General features: G+C 39.1%; 1 protein-coding gene across 7 annotated transcripts in view; it reads right to left on the reverse strand.

Moving 5' to 3' along the window:
- Positions 1–6,762, reverse strand: part of FREM1 (FRAS1 related extracellular matrix 1) — a 64,845-nt gene extending 58,083 nt beyond the window's left edge. For 5 of the 7 annotated variants that reach the window (XR_009725473.1, XR_009725472.1, XR_009725471.1 and 2 more), the window contains exon 1: positions 6,383–6,762. The gene's annotated coding sequence lies outside the window, so the exon portion shown is untranslated. The remainder of the gene's footprint in view (positions 1–6,382) is intronic. The other 2 variants (XM_061353844.1, XM_061353841.1) reach the window with 2 other exon arrangements.
- Between the last annotated feature and the right edge of the window lie 9,696 nt (positions 6,763–16,458).

The following is a 16,458-nucleotide window of genomic DNA, read 5'->3' on the forward strand; positions in this document are numbered from 1 at the left end:
CGCTGTTTGTCTAGCTTTTTACCTGAAACTATTTCAATTTTGGTCTAAAATTATGCTGTCAGATCAGTCTGAACAAAGCCTGAGAGGAAATGTAAAGTTCTGCCAGAGGAAAAGGAATGAAATTCATGTTTGAAAGTTTTTTAATTTGTTCAAAATCTCAATTCCTTTTAATAAAGTTTACTTACCCAGACAGCTTCCACTAAAACCCAGATGTGTAAATGTGCCCAAAGTACTTGCTAGTTTTTGTTTTTCTTTAGTGGGATGGCTATGCATAGCACTTTACTGAAATAAGCACATCTGAGACAGCAATCAACTTCCTAAAATTCACAGTTTTGAAACACAGCTTAAATCCCATAAACGACAACTTGGAAAGATGGGGAGAAAAACAGATTACACTTCAGCCTTCAAGTGCGAATGTATGGTTTGCAGCAAGCGCATCCTTTTAACCTGAATATTTGATTGGCATTTGTCACATAGTGCACGGGTTGCTAGCATTTATCCAACATAATCTGTGTTTCCTTAAAATACCAGCTGCAAAGCATGGAGACATATTCTGAGCAAAAACCTTCTCTGTTGCTGTACCCTTTTTCTACTTCCTGCATCAAACAAAGTGAAGCTAGGTCTAAGGGAAGTGAAATAACTTTCTTGGCACGTGTCTCAAGAAGATGCTCTGCCTACTGTCTCCTGTGACTTCAGGCATGTCAGGATACTTGTCTAGCAGGAACCTGCTGGCACAGGGACAGAAATGGATTTTAAATCCTTTGATTCCAGACCCTGATGAACAAGCAGTGCGTGAATAAGTCTCAAATTGTTTCAGAGAAGACACAGTTTCTGAAGCCACAGTTGGGCTCAGATAAGAAGAAAGTAATTAGACATTTAGGCTCCAACTAGAACCTGTCAAAGTGCTGAGAAGCAGTCAATAACTGAAGCATAGACCTGGTGGTTTATAGTCATGACAATGCCAGTAACTGCATGCTTCATAATACCAGGTAAGGGCATTGACTTACAACACAAAATGTCTTTATTCATAGGGCACTAAGTACTTTAGAGAAAATACAAAATTGAAGCCTGAGTGGTTCCGAATTTCTCCACTGCCACCTGTATAGCTGCCACAACAAGAACACGTTATAGTTCAGAGACTGCCTAATCACCAGTTCAGAAATAGCACTGGTTGGGAAGTGTATTACTCTCTTTTCACCTTACATATGTGCTTACAAGCTGTCTGTCTGCAACAGGCACTGCCAGAAGTTTCATACAGGGACATCTGCACCTCAGATCTGATGTGCAGTTGATCAGTTTCTGGTGCCTGCCTTACAAATCCCAGCAATGGGTGCCGGTACAAACCTCAGGCACAGGTGACGGTTTCTTTGCTGCATCACATACTAACAGCAGAAAGGCTCTGAAAGGAGCAGGAGCCAGTGCTGTCTGGCTTCCTGGGCCCAAGTTAATTTCCTGGCATATTTTTGCAGAATACTGCTTTGTATCACACAAACTCTCCACTAGTTCCCATGAGATCCAGTATAAAACCAGACTGGTATAAAAAATGTGACAACAAAGACCTTTCCCATAATAAGAGATTGACTGGCCAAGCTGACCCTGAGGTCTGGGAGCTTGGAAAGAGAGTCCCAGAGACATGTCCAAGGAATAGTGCAAGGGAGACTTAGCAAGGGGAACTCTGAGGATCTCCTCATCTGCTGGCAGTGTTGCCCCATCTGCAGATGAGCCCAGAGGAAAAGGTAAATGGAGAACGAGCCTCTGAAGAGGTGGTGGGTGTAACAGAGGGACAGACCAGAATGGGAACAGTGTAGGGGAGGGTTACTGAGAACTTCTGATGTGGTTTGTTTAAGATTTCCTCCAAATGCCAAAAGAGCTAGTTTTTCCTCAGGGCTGCTGGTACAGATGTGAGAGATGATGCAATGGTTAATTGAAAACATTAATATTCTCACTTCTTACCAAATACAACTGGCTTTCAAGATTCTTAACAAACAAACAAAAAAAAAGATAGAAAAATACAAAAAGGACTGCAGTAGACTTATCATAATCACAAATTATCTGACAAAACTTCCTAATTTGAGAAGTCCTCCCTGGCTTCTGGAATCTGGAGAACTCCATTAAATCCTTAAGAGCACCCACAAAGAAATCTAAATCACTATTGACCTTGAAACAAATTTCAATGACACTCAAAGTCTTCAATTGGATTTGGATGAGACTGTCACAGTTTCTCTGTGTGTGACAAAATCTTTGGTTGCCTGGGAGATTTCACTGAACAATTGGATCCAAAATTGCCCATTTATTTTGCCAAGCTTGAAGGGGATTATGGAAAATGACTCTTGTGGGCTGGGAGCTGGACTGGTTTGTTTTAATGAGCACCAGAAAAAGTTTACAAGAAACAGAAAGAACATTGGGTTTTTTCTTTTTTTAGATGATGGGATTAAAGAAAAAAAAAAAAACAAAATAGCAGGCTTCCACGATTTCTAGGAAACAAGACCGATATTATTACAGCAATTAAAATTTAGCCCAGGGCAATGGAAGGATCCTGAGCTATTAAATTAGGGGGTTGTCACTTCAGAATGTGCAATTAACACATGCACTGCTTGGACTGTTTGCTACTTACTGTTTTTTCTCTGTGTGCTACAAACAAGGATTACAGGTCACATAGGAACTTCAGCAAGGTGTGTTCTGAGTTAACAAAGGGTAGATAACAGTTCTCTTTTTTCTTTTTTCCTTTTTCATTTTTTTTTTTTTTTTTTTCTCCTCTCTCGGCTTTGTTCTGAGACAAGCAGTCTATAACAACATGTGGGTAGTGGAATGGCTTTCCCTAATCCACCCGGAGAATGACACAAAAATAAAATTAAACCACCCCTAATAATGGAAACTGTAGATAGCCGAAGGGAGTGTAGTAGATAGAGGAAATCCCCCAAGTCCATTGACTTTGAAAAGACATTTCATTTTAGTAAGAATCTAGTAATGGATAGAAAAGAAACTAGTGAAACTTGGCAAACAGCCTAGGATTAGTCAATGACCACTGTGCTTGTGTTACGAGGACAAAATAATTACCTTCACCTTGAGCCATAAATTTGGTGAGTGAAGAAAGAAACTTAACAGTATTGCATTCAGTACCTAAGATGGCTACACAAGGCTTCCAGCTCTGGACCCCCATGATCTTTGCAAGCTATGGTCAGATCTTTTGCATGAAGTGCTATAGATGAGCTTGGGCTAGCCAGAGCAGCGCTACCAGAGTGAATGCATCTCTGATGCACAAGTGTGACGTGTCAAAATCCATATAAAGAAGCAGTAAAAGCATCCTGCACAGGCAATAGAAAGGTGCAGGCGCAGAGATGAGGAGCCGGTAACCAGCTGCCCAACAGTAACATTATTTCACTACACCTCAAACTGCAAGGAGTGACACTTCAGTGAAACAATTGCTGGGCAATGGTGGTGAAATGCAATACCACCAACATTTTGCACATCTCCACACAGAGATGTTAAACATCTGTTCCTGTCCTCAGTGAGTTGTGTGTGGTAGCACACAACGCTGTTCTACTTGGAGGTACAGAGCAATGGACTTCCACCTCTGGCAGACCCCCTTTTACTGGTAGAAACCTACCTGAAGCACAGCATATGGTTTTAGTGGGTTTAGAATAATTGATGCACTGCTGTTGACTGTATGGTTAAAAGAGTGAGTGAGAAGGCTGAGCTTTTAGCTGACAATCCTTGAGGGTAATAGCAGAGGTTTTGGTTCTTTTTGAGAAGGAAAGACTTTTCAGACTGTTCTTCACAAAAACAAGCTCACTGGAGGATGTGCCCCATCTCACAGTGCTAAACAAAGGAAGACTTGCAATCTGCTGCCCATGTTACACAGAGGATTTTTTTGAATGCTTAAATTTTAACAGCTGGTAGATGGTATGGTTTACACTTTCCCACAAACACAGTGGCTTGGTTCCTCTCTTTGAGCCTTACATATGTGAAATTTAGGTGCTCATTTGAAGGTTATGCCAGAATTATTGCCCTATTATGGGAGCAAAAAATGTGCCTCCAAAAAGCATTTCCTTCCAGTTTATACAGCTATCTTAGGGAAAGAGGATAGGTTTAGTCCAGAACAAAATTAGGTTTGCAAAGGTGGGGACTTCACTGGGAGTTTCATGCCCATGCATACAAATCTAAAGTGATTTCAGATTCTTCTGTGAATCATGTAGGTTACTTAGATGTGGTATGATTACCTTCAAATTATGTTTGATAAACAATGATCGTACACTAGAATAAATAGTTACACATCTCATCAAAATTAATCTAGATCCAGTAAAAGAAACAAAACAAACCCATGATTCCTCTTTAGCTAACAATTTTCATTTACATATGTATATCCTTACACATTCAGGATGCCTGCACAGTGCAGCTACAGCCATTCAGCTCATGTAATTGCATAATGGTTTTAGACAATATTTGTCAGAAAATCGAAAATCAAACACAATCCAGCTACAGTTTATCTCCACAGACAGCTATTAGAGTTCTTTGAACTACTGCTGCAGACTTCAAAATTGCAGCAACTAGAGACTGAAATAACACATTTGTTAGGGAGTGTTTAACAATTTCCCAGCTGTAGTCCTTTCACATTTTTTTACCCAACTGCTCAAAAGGTAGCTGAATCGCCCTGAGGATCTTACGTTGCAAAGTGTGAAAGCAGGAAGTTTTGCAAGGACACCCTAGCTTCAGTAACTGTAGCTCACACAGACGCTAACATGAAATAAATTCATCCAGGTCCACAACTCACTGCCACACAATCTCAAAAAATGAGAGAAGCAAAGTTAAAGTATCGATGACAAATCATCTTCTTAATTTCCCTTTATGTTCAACAGGTACATCCAAGTGGATTGCACTTTTAATGTCACTATTTGACTAGCATGTGCTATTTTACTGTGAAGTTTTTACTACACATAGTTGTTGTCATCTATATTCAATGTTAGGTTGATGAAATCCATAACCATTTCTTTTCCCTTGTTGTAGTGTAACTAATATCAAAGATTACTATTATCAAGACTACTTCAAGGAGTGCAGACAATAAATGTAATGAATGAACAGCTATGACGTACTCTCATTAAAAAAAAAAAAAAAAATTAGACCTTGTCCAGGCACTTGTTTAATCATTTGTCCTTAGACTTGACTAATTCTCCTGAGAGAGGGGATCTACACTGGAGAAAATGCTCAAAACCTAAAGGTGCCCAGACCCAAAACTCCAGCTCCTCATTCTCTGAGTAAAAACAATTTGCATGCAGTCATGTTGCATGCAAAACTAAACCCCAAGGAAAAATCATGAAGAAAATGCTGGCAGGCACACAGCAGTAACAGCCAAGTAAGGGAAAAGAGATGAGACAACTGGAAATGTGTATGTTCTTTTACTGTGAAAGCAACTGGAGATTTGCAGTGCCAATGCCTCCCACAGACACCTTGGACATATGTCAACAGCAGAGATGCATTTTGTCTAAGGTAATGTTCAGTCCTGAGTTAGCTGAGATGGTGAAGTAGTAGAATTTTCTAACTAGCAAAAATAATTTACAAAATCACTTTTTAATAACTGTTCCAAAAAACTGTGTATAATAATCTGCAGAATTTGTTGAAGTGTCTCAGCACAACATAGAGCTACAGCAACTAACCATTAAAAGGTGATTTTTCAGAGTTTGTTTTTAGATAAACTCATAGAAAGCAGCAGGAAATGCAAAAACTGTGCAAGAATGTATGTGACTTCCCTGAAACACACATAAATATTTACACATACATATGGCCAATGAACATCTGTCTAATTCAGATGAAGGAAGTCAGCTGTCTGAATGTACATGGAAATGTGAAAACTATTACAGATCTCTACTGCAAAATAAAAGTTTACAATTTTAAAGCATGCGTTTAAAAAATATGTTCCCCCAGCTAAATTAGATACTTCCTTTAGAAACACTTACTAATAATGAATGTTTTTCAGTTCTTTTTTTTACATCCCTCCCAGTGTATCCTACTGAAAAGACTGATTTAAGAAATCTTGCTTAGTGCTTCCAAGCTTTTATAAAAGAGAAAACCACGTAGTTTTATTAGAGCTGATGGAAGAAAGCCAGCATAGTTGAGAAATCTATGTCAACTTGAATATTAGGGTAAACTAAGTTGCTTCAAACGCTTACTTCCAAGTTAACTCCTGCTAAACTATTGGTAAGAGCAAGCGCCTGCTTTCGTGGAAAGTTAGAACTGAGCTTTCATCCATTCAAAGTACAATAATTACTGTCCGACTGCTTTTCTGCAACATTCAGCAGCAAACTGAATGTTGCGAGTGTTAAACACTATTACAAACACAAGCATGACAGCGTTAAGTGTATACTGTAAACTTGAAGCAGATACTTACACGTAGCAGCGCTTCTCCAGGCGGCCAAACACGAGATCATACTAGAATAAAAGGAATAATGAATGTCTCTGACCCAGTAATCTCTGGTTTAAAAGGCTGGCAGAGAAAGAAATCCAGTGAGTGGGAGACAGAGAGGGGGAGGGGACAGGCAGAGATAGATGAAATTCCAGTCTTTCTGGTCAGCTTGGCTGTAGTTTTCTCCCTACTTCAAATCCTCAGTAAACACTCTTTCCTTGCAAGACTGCTCCTGACTGCAGAGTCACAGAGTACAAACACTTTCAGGCTCCCTATGATAAGGGCATTCTGAGATGCCTTGGAGTGTTAACACTCAGCAATGCTTCACTGGCAGCCAGCCCCAGATCTTCCCTTCCCCTTCTGCTAGTTAAGTCTGCTGGGACTAAAAACTGAGCTCCTGTTAATAAGGTTTGCTTATTTTTCCTCCCCACTTCTGTTAGCTTATTTTCTTCAACACACACACACACACACACACACACACACACACACACACACTTACATATTAAAGATTAAGAGACAAAGGGGTGACCTAAAGTCTTTTCAGATCAATCAATTTTCCCACACAAAAGAAGAAAAAGAGTCCTTATAAAAATACAGACGTGACTAAGTTCCTTTTAAAGATGATAACAAAACAGGTTTGCTCTTGTTTCAAGGTGGGTGATGAAATTAAAATCAGGTGAATTAACAATTTAATAGTAATGTGTATTGCCTTCTTATAAATGCGATGCTATTTACAAGCTGAAAAGTTTGGTTAACTGCTGTTCAAAATCCTGTTATGTGTTAAAATATTAAGGATTCAAATAACATATATTCATTTTACTGACTAATTGCAGTTGCAACAAGGGAAAATCCATGACTATCCAAATTCTGATTTCTTATCCCCATTCGGAAAAACAGGATAGAGGAAGTCTATAGGCCAAGTCCCATCAATTACTTAATAACTTGTAAAACTCAAGGTATCTCTCCAGCCTTCTGTCATGAGATTCATATCAGATTTGCAGCTTGGACTGGCTGGTGGGAATCTAAGTAAAATTTGCTACCACACAGTGGCTCATTGGTGCACCCTGAGAAATAAACTTCACAGGCCACATTTTCAGAGTACAGAAGCAAAATTGCAATACAGAGACAGGAACTAAAAGCATTTTTAAGCATAGTGGACAAACAAATTTCAAGCCCAGCTGCAGTAGAAGAAGGACAACATAGGGAAGAACTTCTGACTCTCAGGTTTCCTTTGTAAGCATGGGCCAAATCCAGCATAACAGTAACTGCAGTATGTTATTTCCCCTTGCCCTCTTTTGAGCAAGCAAGCTGAGTTAGACCCTCATACGGAAACAAAACCACACTATAAAAATGCAAAACTGAAGTCAATAGTATGGAAGAAAAGAATCAACAGATGTTAACTGTGGCACGACTTGAAGGCAGATGAAGAAAACAGATGACTGTGAGAAATTAAAATGAACTCAAAGCTACACCATGTGTAATAGGATACAGTCTGTGATATATTTGGTTATGAAAAAACAGTAGGCAAAAAAAGTATTCTTTGAGGTACAATACTAACATCGGATTGTTATACTGTCCTGGGTTTCAGGAGTATTTACCTCCTCTAAGTCCTGTAGATGACTATGCATTCACTTGTATGTTTGTGTTTGTGCTTGCTGGAATGTAGCTTCTAATTCACCATGATGAATGGCCTGTTTGTATTGTCCAGTGGTCTGGTTAGGATCATCAATATAACTGTACTTACAGGCGGATTAAAAAAGTGGCAGCTTACTTTAAAGTATGGGGGTCTCTGTCCCATTAATCCAAAACATAAGTGCAGAAGTTTTTTTAAAACCAGTTTGATTACTTCAGCAATGAACTTGGTATTTAGTTGCTGATTGTACATCTTAATTACAATTCATTTTTGCAGTTTATCAGAGACATTATCTAAAGGATAGACTGAAATTACAAAAGCTTTTATTGAGAAAAGCCAGAGCACTGAAAAGAAGACATGCATTTTGTATGCATACTAAGTCTTTTTATTTCAACATTTATTCACGCAGGGAAGAGAATAGTTCGGTTTGAAAGGAACTTAAGCACAGTATGTATTCCTTTTTAATTACTAGCTAAAATTGTGCAGCTCAGACTGTTGACATGAAGGTAATCAGTCAATTCTTTTCTGTAAGCTTTCTTTAACAAGAAATCAGTCCCTTTCTTTCCAGGCCTTTTTTTGGAAAAGAGAAAAAAAACCGTACCTGATGCACATACATACACACTCCAATCTCTTCTCTTTCATTTCAACTTGATAACTTTTGAGTTGATGAGCAAAGTCCTGAACCGCACACTGTCATCTGCACATTCAGTCAATACTCCTGTAAGGAGGATGAGGTTCTCAGAGCAAAAAAAGACTTGTACTAATCACAAATCTCAATTTTCCTGCACACAGGAAGATCTGCTGAACTGTGGGGGAAAAAGATACAATTACTTCCCAGATATTTACTGAATGGCAGAAATTTCATTCTGTGAGCACCAGTACCTAGCTGCAGCAGTCCATTCTTCAGTTTCTAATTCAGGCTGAGGAGAACAGGATAAAGATTACATTTAAAAAGGGAAATATTAAATCTACCTTTTCATCCTTCCCCAGCCTATGTATATATATTCAAGTCCATAAAGATTCACTTAGCTACTGCAAATGGTAAAGCCCTTGAGTTCACTTAGTTATGTTCTTCCTAAACATAAAAATGCAAGGTTAAAGATACAATAAGATTAACAATGCAAGGTCAGACAGTGAAGAGGAAAATAAGGATTGATATGTTGATAGAAAGCTAATTCTGCAAGAGGCTGAAAAATCACAAGGCTTGCATGGAGACTTGCCTGGTGGTTCTCAAGATCAAGTTCGTAAGAACATGATAATCATGTTCATGCCATTAGAAAAACAAACAAACAAACAAAAGCAACCAAACAAAAAAACCTCAGTACTTCCTATAAAAGAAACAAGGATAATCTGGGAATACTGCATGCTTGTGGCCAGAGTCACTGCCTGGGGCTTCTTTGCAGTGCTGTGCACTGCCACCACAACTAAGAGGGTAATGCTGATGCTCCAGCCTGTCATCTTCATCCACAATAAACTGGACTTTACAAGCAAGAAGTTAATAATGAAATTCAAAATTAAACAGACTTCCGGCTGTTTCCCTTTTTTATCCAAAAATATTTTCTGAAACATTAACAAGGAAAAACTGTGTAAGATACTCCTTTAAGTTCTGTCATAGAAGACTGTGGATCTATTGGTTGTCAGGTACAGTTAAGCAAGAAACTTGCTTAATTCACATAGTGCAAAACAACACAACAGAGAAAACAGTCATTGCTGCAGGGAGTACATCCATTTCCTCTTCCATGTCTGAGGCACTAAAAAGCCTCATCCAACACAAAGACACCAAAAAAAGCTTCTCTGCTTCATTAAACCCTCAATTGCCCACAGTCACTGCAGCAGTAGTGCTCAGGAAAGGTTGCTGCAGTAACAGCAGACTGAATGGAGAGAGATGCCTGTACAAAGACATTGCGGCCTTCAAACTCCTAGTGACATAATCTGGAACACAGTCCTGGGTAGTTTTGATGACTTTCATAATGAACCCAATGGTTTGTGACCTGCTAGTTAGGCGATCTAGAGTCACATTACACCTACCCCTTTACAAGCATGGAGTGAAGCAGTCCTGGAGATTTGGTACATCTGCTTGAGTGAAGAGCACTGGGTTTAGCTGTATTCCACAAAAGCATTATTTTCTTTGGGAAAGAAGAAGACTGGAAATTGCATTTTATCAGTGCTAGAGTTTATGCAACACAGGTTTAACTGTCTGTAACCAACAGTAGAAATGTCAATGACACTCCACAAACAGCACCGAAAAGTGATAAGGCATCACACTGTTGTTTCTTTCCTGGTAAGTATCAGAAAACATTCTTTTCAAAGGACCATTGCCATTGAAACTTGACAGCATTTTAAAGAGGGCTAACCCTAAAGGGAGTTATTTTCAGCTTCAGCGGCAAATAACTGACCTCTTAATTTATGAACCATGACATAGCTGTGCTGTTGAAAAAAGCAGCTGTGACCTAAAGGGAGTTTTAACCTGTATACACTTCCACTAAAGAGAAAGAAAGGCAACCTGTTAATCTTCAGGGAATGAGGGATGTTACCCAGATCCAGTCAACTAAAAACAGCCATTTACTGAATATAAGGAAGCCTGTATTTACCCTACTGTAAAACCTCAAACTAGCAGAGAAAATACTATTTGCTTCAAATTGCATTTAGAGATTTATTTTGGGTTAAATAGCAGGGAAAGTCCCTCAGCAAGAGCAGCTGCCCCCCAACTTACTATTAACAAGTAATGAACATGGCAGAGACATGCACCCATGTAAAAATGCTAGTCAGATTGAGCATAACATTTAGAGTTAGAAATTCTGGACACTGGTTTCAACTCAAAAGCTTTAGTCCAGCTTCCTGGAAAGCATTTTGTGTCTCAGTTTTTCTGTCAAATAAAAACTCCTCACCTCAGTTGTGTTAAATGACCTGATCCATCGATGCCCTGGTTGTATCAAAGCTATTTGAAATCATGGTTGCTCCTCAGCAGTCAAGATGCATGCTTATAAAACACTGAGATTCTTGACTGGAACATATTATAGAGAACAACAATACTATTTATTTCACATATCATGACAAATGTTTTATTTACTAAAGTTACTCTCTGAAATAGTGTAGTCTCTTAATTAAAACAATGTAGTATCTCCAGTGAAAAATCCATGCTTGATGATAGTCTCTCTATTTTTAAACAGTTTGATTTTTCTCAAAATTATTCATGTCTTATGCTAGGTCTTCACTTATTGCAGTGAAACAGTAAACGGATGTCTTTTAGGACTTCAGCACCTTGGCAGTCCCTGCAGTCCTTGGCCTGAATACACCTAGAGCACATCACCACTTCTAAAGTTTTTTCAAAATATACAGCCATAAGGATCAGCATACATACCACAAATCATAAAAACACCTCTTAGTAGCCACGTCTTTCTTTTCAGAGACGTGAGGGAGACTAGGCACAACTGGGTGCACAGCACCAGAGCACTCCTGTCCCTTTCAGGGCAAGCCTCACCATGGTTTTGGGACTATGTGATCATCAGAGGTGACATGTCCATCATTGAATGAGGATAGTACAGATGATACATAACAATATAGTAAGAGAAAATCAGGCTACCACTGGTCTTGCATAGCATCTTCTGCAACGTTAAAGTGCATTCTTGCATGTTTAAGCTTCCTCCCAGGACTTCAATTCTGGAAATTGTGGTTATGAATATTTGTACTTATGCTTTCAGCATCTATAGAGGTATTGATTCTTCCCATTTTGTCCCAGGCTGCTGCTGTACACTGCTTATCTACGGTAGAAGATAGAGGTTGGCTTTTTCAAATCTTAGGTAACATAGCGTGAAATGGTTGGTGGCAGCTAAGATGGCCATCAGCATTTCTAAGTTTTGAGGGTGGGGACAGTCTGATTTGTCACACAGGTGTTACCAATGAGGCCCTGGATTAACCTTTTTCCATCCCTTCCTGAGACAGCCAGTATGTTCACAGAGGGCACAGAAGGGTCTTTGGCACAGTTGGAGACAGGAATGAAGGTGCTGGAGGAGCATCCATGTCCCCGTAACAGGAAATCAGATTCCAGCTTGTGAAGAGCTGGCCTATCCTTTAATGAACCTAACAAGGGATAGAATTAGTTTTTTTTTTCCACGTCAAGAAGCACAGGGAGAAAGGGTAAAGACTTCAGGCTCAAAATGTAGTCAGACACCATAGGCGAACAAAGCCCTAAACTACATGAAGACTGTTGCTTGCTGGTAGTCTGCCCACTCCTTGTAACAATGCTCATAACTAGGCTTCAAACAGCATATTCAAAATTCCAGTGCTTTCCCTCCCTTTCTTTAAAGTATGTTATTCCTGCTCCAATCATTCCAGCAAAACCCCGAAACAACACTGTCCCATTAATGCAGATGGGGAATTTTCTTGTAGTTAAACTACTATTTATCACAAACTGAAAGGATTTTAAGAATGTTACTTTATATTTTTTATTATTTTATATTTATATAATAATATATACTTGATATATTATAATAATTATATTATAATTATTACTATTAAAATAATATCAGTGCACTCAGAAAAGTTGCCTTAGTTGTTTTAATTGAGATCAATCAAAGTGAACTTACTGAGAGTCTGAAGATATTTATCCAGTCTTTGAAAACGGAGCCTTTTGGGGGCAGGGACTTTATTTTGGCTTATGTGGATTAGACCACAGCTGGCACAACTGATTTTCGTATCAGTTAATGCTTCTAAACTTTTATGAGCTTTCTTCATTCAGTTTACATTGCCACTGACTACAAAATATCTGCAATGAAATATCTGAAAAATATCATCCATTTTATTTCATTTTGTGCAGAAAGTTGCAAGTTCTATGAAGGCAGAATGCTTCTCAGAAGCATAATCAGGTAGGACTAACATAACTGATACCACTCCTGTCCTCAACTTGTAGCTCCAGTAAACCCATACATTTCAGTATATTGTGCTTATCCTTGTACGTGCTACACACAGCATCATATTGAAAACCAGGAATTCTAATCTTCATAAAGAATTTCCCTTCCTTCTGAAATCTACATTTTTACTTAGAGCAATGCTTTAATAAGGGTAACATATTCTGAAATCACTGCAATCCCTGGCTGTTTGGAAAGTATGCTGAAGTCTTTAGGCACAGGATGGTGCTTTAATCTGCTATAATCCTTTAAAGGTTACTTTCTGAAGAATTTTCATATCTTGGCATTCAGCCAAGGTGTTATTAAGATGAGAGTTTAATTAGAGAAAATTGAAAGAGCCTTCTGAGATACAGGAATAGAAGAAACCCGACTTGTGTGAACCTAGAGAGAGCTTGGGGAAATCTAGGAAGGTGTGCATTAATTATAATAGTAACAGATATGATCCTTGCTTGGAGTGAAAGAAATTATCAACTGGAAGAGTACAGTTCAGACTCCTCCAGAAAATCCCCACTGCACATGTAGGTATTACTGTAATCTTCCTACTATAACAAAGCCCAGCTGTGGCCCAAGCCGGATCCACAGTTGTCTGGGCAGATGCAGACCTAATGATGGGAAGTACAAAGGAAAAGGAGAGAATGTGCAACCTGGGAGGTTTGAAAGACGAAGTCCAAAAGAAAGAGAACGCAGAACAAGGAATACAACAGAAAAGGAGAGCCTGAAACCCAGGCACTGGGTATAGCCTCCAGCTCCATCTCATGCAGCCTAAGGCACACCTTTGTTTTGGTATTCTTACTGAATAACGTGCTAGTATTCAGTAGTAATCTGTTGAAGCCAAATAAACACTCCTCCAGCCTGATGCAAATTTACAGACAGATAAAAACCATCAAGGATTTGATGCAAGTAATGCAATTAAGCCAGGTCAGTGGAAGAAATTAATTATTTTTTCCTCTTTTTTTCTTTTAATTTTTTTTCAGTGTATCTTAGGGTGACAGTAGATAATACAAGGAGAAAATTCTCAAGCAAGAACTTCTGAATGACTGAGAAAGGGCCTTGAATAAATATTTTGAGTTAACTTTGAAGTTTTCCATGTCTAGAAAAAGAAATTGTAAAACATGCACCACAAAACACCTGTACAAGTTACCAAGAGCAGAAACTTTTCTTAAAATTCATCATATGATCACATCTGTAGCTGATAGCAATTCATTATTTATTTTTTTTTTAATAAAGCAGGTTCTTCCTTCTCTTCCTCTTTCACTGTTTTTTTCAAGCCATTGTTTTTCCAAGTCTTTAATGACCAGATGTAGCTTCATCGCAGTTTCTCTTGGGAGTGCCTACTTTTTATTCTCAGTGTCTGTTCCTTACTTGAACCATTCTTCGATTTTTACTTCATAAACTGGTTAGTTAATATCATGGTTTCCCAAACCTCTGTGCTAAAATTTGTACGCTCAGATGCTTTCTCCTTGAATTGGATCATATCTACTGCTAGTTCTGGTTTCTGTTTTAGTTCCTCTTTTTCCTAACTAGACACTCTTTTTTTTTTACAAGGTATCAAAATTAATTTCTTTCCAGCTGAGATTTTTTATAAAGTACCAGTGAACGATAGCGTGACACGTTTTTTCACTTGGAAGTTTGTCCAAACAGAATTTGAAATTAGCCAAACTAGGTCTAAGTAAAAAAGCACACAGGAAGTCTTTTGAGGACTGCAGTGTGTTGGCCAGAAACTAGTGTTGCCAGAGAGGGCTGGGTGTTGTGGGAAAATAGAAATATGTACAAGAAACAAAGAAAATTCTCCCATTTTCTGACCTTCCCCTCTCAAAGGTCAGAGATTCAAACAGTGAAAGCACAAGACCACAGAAATTGAGCCAGCTGCTAAATGTCAAGGCCAACAACAAAACACATGGAATCCTAGAAACACAGATTGTTTTGATTTGGAAGGGACCCTTAAAGATCCTGCTATGGGCAGGGACATCTTTTGCTAGGTCAGGTTGCTCAAAATTTCACCAAACGCCATTTTGGTACAGATTCCACAGGATAGATTGGGGCATATCTTGTGTCAGTGTCAGATTGAAGTGTCTAATTACCGTATTTCTCCATAAAGACAGATAGAGATAAAAGGAAGCATCTCCCTCAGAGCCTGGGCATAGTTGTGAGGAACCTGCTCAGCCTTAACAACAGTACAGTATGCAGGGATGTAGCTATAGAAGTAAAGGATGTATGCCCTTAAATTTGGATTGCCCATCTCAGTTCCTTGCAGCTTTTGCAAATGGCACTTTCCAGACTGCATTCAGAGTCAAACTGAATGATTTCAGAAAAATAACCAACTTAAAGTTCAAGGTTACTTAGTTATTTAGAGGCATCTATGTCCACAAGCCCAGAGGAAGCTTTACTTGGAGGGCACCATCATGCTGAGTAAACACTCCCTGGCTGGTGCTGAATGAGTTCGCACACTGGCTAATGAGCAACCATGTCAACGCGTAGCTTTGCCCTGGAGGATATACTCTGCTTAAGCAGAAATAATTAGTTGAGGCCCTACATTATGACTCACTGAGAGCTGCAGTGGCATCCATTTGTATCTACCTCCCAGCAGCTTGTGACCACCGTTGTTTAAAGGTCACTGGGCCCAAAGCAGGGTCAGGAGGGGAGATGGCCTTGGTGCTTCTCAACAACTTCAGCACAAGAACCAAGATAGCCACCAAGCTATATTCAGGATGCAGCCAAAACAGCGAGGATTTAAAACTGAAAACCAGCATAAAATGAGCTTTTATTCAAAGCAGGCAGCTCTACTGTTATCCACAGAAACAGGGCTTTGATCTCGCATGATTAAAACCTGCAAAAAGAAAAAAGTTGTATTGTGTGCATATACAGTTTTACAGTGGTTGGTTTTGGTTCATTTCCAGAAAGATTTTCTTTTTAGCCTTTCAGACCAAAGACAGTAAGATTGAAGCTCTGCAAAACTGAATTTTTATTGATTTGGGGGAGAGAGGATCCTTTGCTATGCAGGCATCAGAACTGATAACTCTTGCTTCCTAACCATTTAGCTTGTCACCACCCATAGCAACATCACTGGAAGTTTGGAGACTTCAAAAACTAAAAAAGACATTCTGTTAAATACCCTTTTGATTAAAAAATAAAGAAGCAAAGAAAAGAAGGTCTCTAATATCACAGAATAAATAGGGTTGGAAATGAACTGAAGATCATCAAGTTCCAACCCCCCTGCCATGGGCAGGGACACCTCACACTAAACCATGTCACCCAAGGCTCAGTCCAACCTGGCTTTGAACATCGCCAGTGGTGGAGCATTCACAGTCTCCTTGGGCAACCCATTCCTGTGCCTCACCACCCTAACAGGAAAGAATTTCCTCCTTATATCCAATCTAAACTTCCCCTGTTTAAGTTTTAACCCATTACCCCTTGTCCTACCACTACAGTCCCTAATGAAGAGTCCATCCCCAGCATCCCTATAGGCCCCCTTCAGATACTGAAGGCTGCTATGAGGTCTCCACGCAGCCTTCTCTTCTCCA

Source organism: Neopsephotus bourkii, unplaced genomic scaffold (genome assembly GCF_033783945.1).
Source record: "Neopsephotus bourkii isolate Nb327-2 ecotype Australia unplaced genomic scaffold, CSIRO-AGI_Nbou_v1 NB_704, whole genome shotgun sequence".
NCBI classification, from domain to species: domain Eukaryota; kingdom Metazoa; phylum Chordata; class Aves; order Psittaciformes; family Psittacidae; genus Neopsephotus; species Neopsephotus bourkii.